Source organism: Balaenoptera musculus, chromosome 13 (assembly GCF_009873245.2).
Source record: "Balaenoptera musculus isolate JJ_BM4_2016_0621 chromosome 13, mBalMus1.pri.v3, whole genome shotgun sequence".
Lineage (NCBI taxonomy): Eukaryota > Metazoa > Chordata > Mammalia > Artiodactyla > Balaenopteridae > Balaenoptera > Balaenoptera musculus.
In genome coordinates this window covers 6618794-6623655 of record NC_045797.1, presented here as the reverse complement: position 1 = coordinate 6623655, position 4862 = coordinate 6618794, and positions in this window count along the sequence as shown.

The following is a 4862-nucleotide window of genomic DNA, read 5'->3' as shown; positions in this document are numbered from 1 at the left end:
CTACCTATCTGTTCTTTCATGATGTCTACTTTTTCCATTAGAGCCCTCCACATATTAATTGGTTATTTTAAATTCCCTGCCTGAGAATTCCAACATTTGTGTCATATCTGAGTCTGGTTCTAATGCTCTTCATATTGTTGTTTTCTTTTTTTTTTTTTGTCTTTTAGCATGCCTTGCAATTTTTTGGTTAAAATCCAGACATAATGTATATCAGGTAATAGGAACTGAGGTAGAAGGCCTTTCATGTTAGGATGTATGTTAACCTGTGAGCGCCTGGGCTGTGGGTAATGTTTGCTGCAGCCATAGGTGCTGGAGGCTCCAGCTTCCTCCAGGGTCCTTGCTGCTACCTCCTCTATTGTCCCTGGGCTTCCCTAGGAACTACTCCTTAAACAGAGTTGGTGCCTTGCAGCTCTCCCAGCTGTAACTCACGGTCATTGTATTTGATTTCTGGTGCTGTGGAGGCAAGGCATGGGGAGGGGGTGGCATTCTACAATTGTAGCCTTAAATCTCAGTCTTTTAGTGGGCCTGTGTCTCCAGGCTGTCACCTTTACAGGTGTTTCTTAGCTATTTTTTTTTACCCCTGAGGTGAGACAGGAAGGCTTGAGGGGGCTGGAATTGGGTAAGTGCCCATCTCTCATGTGGGATAAGGCTCTGGTGAAGTCTTTCACTCTAGCAAGTAGCCCTTTGTTATGGAGGGTGTTCTGGGCATAGTTCAAAATGGTTACCTTTCTCCTCTATCTGCAGAGCCAGGAGGAGATTTTTCTTGACTCTTCATCATAAGAATGCCTGGTAGCTCACACTCAACCTCCAGCAATTTGTCAAGATTACCACGTAAGTGATCCTACAGTCCACAGCTCTGGTGGTTTCTGCTACAGGTAAGCTGATCTCAGCTGAGAATCTCCATATTCACCCATCTCATGATTCTCTGACGAGTATTAAGGAAAGGTGTTGATTTTCAGTTTTCTCAGCATTTTTCTTGTTGTAACAATAGGAACGACAACTTCCAAGCCCTTTTTACACACTGGGCCTGAAACCAGAAGTCTAGCTGTACAACCTTGAGCAAGTTAACTCCTCTGAAGCCATTTCTCCCTTTATGATATAGTGATAATAAATCTTTTAGGCCTACTTCATGTCATTATTTACATTGAAATGCTTTGTAAATGGTAAAGCACTATACTTCCATAAGGATTATTATGGATTTGTCAACATTCACCACGAATTTGGGAGTTGTCACCAGGAAATGTCTGTCAAGCCAGGAATTACATTTCCCAGCTCCCATGAAATTGCTCTGTGCCAGAAGGATGCAGTGAAAGAAATGTGTCCCAATTCCACAACTGGCTCATAATAATGCCCCCAGTGGTCCTCCCTCCTTCTGGAAGCAGAGGACCATATGACCTTTGGGTATAATGGAGCCACAAGATGGAAAATTCCCTGCCTACGAGGAACAGACCACTGGATTGTTACGTGTGCAAGACATAATCACTTTATTGTCTTTAATCACTGAAACCTTGGTTTTTGTTTGTTAGGGGAGCTGATGTTACCCTATCTAACAAAGAAATCATTATCCTGATATTGGAGCTGCAGTTACAGAAACCTAAAATTCGTGGTTTTCAAATTTCATATTCACTGGTTAGGAGCTGGGTGGCTAAAAAATAGATATTGTGGGCTGGAAAGATTGAGACTCATGTGATGCTGCAGTGCAGTATTGAGTGAAACTTACCTGTGATAATATGAGTGATAAAGAGAAAACAGAGACTGTGGGGAAAGTGGAGGGAAAGAGGCAAAGTGCAAGCATGTATTGACTGTTCCTCTCTACTTTCTGAGGGAGGGAGGGACAAACAGAAAGAGAGAGAGAGAGAGAGAGAGAGACAGCTGGAGAGAGAGGATTGGCTAGCTGAAATTGGCAAGCACAAAGGAAAAGTCCAGAATTTTGGGTCCTTACAGTGTTACAACAATTGAGAGTTTACAGATTACAGACAATAGGAAATAAGACTGAAAAAGGCCCGTTAAAGACTTACCAGGTCAACTCAGTTTTGAGGACAATACAGATGATGGATGTGATGTTGCTGTCCAAGGCTTGTTTTAGACAGCTTCAAGATAACTGCTAATAAACTGACAGGGAGATTGGCTTGAGGGCAAGGAAACAACCATGTAATTCCCCCGTCCTTCCTGAGTACCTGCCACCCCCAGGCCTGGGCGGCCCGGTTCAGCACTTGCCAGCCTCTCCTCCGCCGCAAGCTCGCAGTTCTGCTCAGCTCTGAACCCCAGAACCCTGACGGATGCAGCGCTTGGCATGTCCAAGGGGCTTGGAAGAGGTACTGTGAAATAACACATTTTATGGCAAGACAAGAAAAACTTAAACGTGAAAAATCTTCTCTGCCCTTTGGCCTCTTCCCTACCCTCTACTGTGCATTGTGTCTCTGCATTAGGCATTGACCAAACCTCCCCACCGGCAGAAATACCTGCTCAGCCATAAAGAGCAACGTTCTCCTAGCACCAACAAGACAGCTCCTTAAATGATAACGTTCTTTCTTAATCTTGCAAAGGGTCACAAGGACCCACCACTTTGTACCTGAAGACCTGGATTGTGTAAACTGTCAACAGTACATCATTTAATGTATAGCCCTCTGTCTCCAAAAACTTATGTTAACTGTGCTTTGACTTCTAATGGGCAGAATAGCTCTCGGAGTTTTCTGAGAGGCTCTTCCCGGGTTATAATCCTCCATTTGTCTCAAATAAAATTTTCCATTTCTTTCTTAGATCGACTGATTTAATCTTTCATCAGCAGTACCTAGAACAATTTAAATTTCATCAAAGAGGTGGCAAGGCTCTTTGTCCAAAGTTTGGCTGCATCTTGATCGTTTTCCCCTTCTCGTCCCGCTTTCTGCTGTTACCTGCTTCCGGAGGTTCCAGTTAAATGGGCTAAGCTGGGGTTGAGTGGGGAAGTGGGGGTGGGGTGTGGTGAGGGGTAGAGTGTGAGCGGACGGGAAACCAACATCCCCCAGTAACCCTCTGGGACCCTGTCCCCGGTCGGCGGTTCTTTTTCCCGGGACCCCTCCCCGCCCTCCCCCCCACCCCCCAAACAGCCACCTGGGCCCCTGGCATGTGGGGATCTGCCATCTCTGTGTGCACTCAGCACTAGGGAAACCAAATCTCGCCTCGGCTCTGGGCATTTCACTGTTAACGGTTTCCAATGTAAGACCCACGAAACTTAAAATGTGTGAGAAGAAAAGAAATCCAGTAAGAGAAAAGCGACCTAAGACACAAGCCTATTAAGTCAACCTAATATTATTAAACTTCCAAATCCAGGAACTGCCCTCCCTGCCTTAAGACCGCTTCTTGGAGGCAGAGTTGCTTCTTCTGTTTCTTTTTGAACCAGGCTGACGCTACTTCTGAGTGCTCACCTGCCCATTTCCTGTGGGGTCGCCCTTTCTAGCTGCTGTCTCCTCCTCCCCCTGCCCCGCCAGGTGTCTCCCCTGGGAATGAGCTCCGCTCCACCCCGGAGACACTCCTGCATCAGGTGCGGAATGATTTCAACAAGACTCTGCTGAAACGTGACGGAAGAACGACTGATCCTGCAGCCTCTGCGTGTCAGCAGAGCGTGACAGGCCACCACGCAGCCTGCCCCTCCGTCGGCGTGGCGGGCGGGCACGTGGGCCCCGCTCCTCCACCGCCGGCTCACCCGCAGCCATCACGCAGGCCCGCGTGCCCCTCACCGTCGCCAGGCCTCGGGGACGTCGCGTCCACGCAGCACCTGCCCTGGAACCGCGGCCCACGTCAGGTTGGCACGTGTTGTTTTTTTTTTTTTTTAATTTCATGTTACTTTCACATTTACAAACTCAGGAAGCCACACTGAGAAAGGGACGGCGGAGGCTGCCCGGAGGAAAAGCCAGGCTCCTGGGCGCTGTGCAGCCTGAGCACTTGGGACTTTTCACGGGGAAACTCTCCCGTATCTCGAGGGGCCTCGCTGTCGGACGGCATCTGAAATGGTAGCCGTGGGCTGCTCCTCAGCGCCTGGAAGGTGCGTTACTGGGGCTGCCTCGGCCCAGGATTTTATTGCTGGTGAACTTGATTATCCAACTTACAGTCCAGGATGACGGCATCATCAGAAATGGGTCCAGTGGTGCGCATTTTGCTGAGACGCAAGGAGACTGAAATGTGTAAGCTGCACTGATTGGGCAATACTGGCATGTTGCCTGTGCTTGCCTTTGGCCCCCAGGAGGGCCTGGCCTTGGGGGAGACAGGTGGAGACCCCCCCCATGCCCACGGGCACCCCCACCCCCGTGCCCATCCACACGGGACCATCAGAGACAAGAGGCAGACAGTCATCAGGGCCGACGTGCCCAAGTCCAGGGCAGCCTGAGCTCCAGCACCCGGCCAGCTCTGCCTCTTCCCAGGCTCCCTTTAAGGTCCCCAGAGATGTTCCCTTCCTCAGGTGGGAAAAATGTACACTCCCCTCACTTTCCAAAATTGGATCTCTTGGGCTGAGTGAGATAATCACTTGGCAGGCAGAGGTCTGGAAGTCTGGCCCAGCAGCATACAGGCATGTATTCTGAAGAGATGGACTACTTGAGAGTGCACTCGAGTCACCCCTGAACTTCTCAGAACAAAACAGTCATGGAAAGAAGGGTCTGCCTCTGTGATTATAGTGGCGCCAAGGTGAAACCCAGAGGTGTAATTACTCAGATTTGACCCTATCTCGGCCCCTGGGATGTGTGCAGACCACTGGCTCTTCCATCTCTCCTGAAAGCGCTGGGTGCCATGTCTACAATCCCCTGGGGACAGGCAGGACCGCCCCACCGTCTGGGGGAGCTGCAGGCGTCTGACAACCGAGGGAGGTGACTCGAGGCTGTATGATTTGT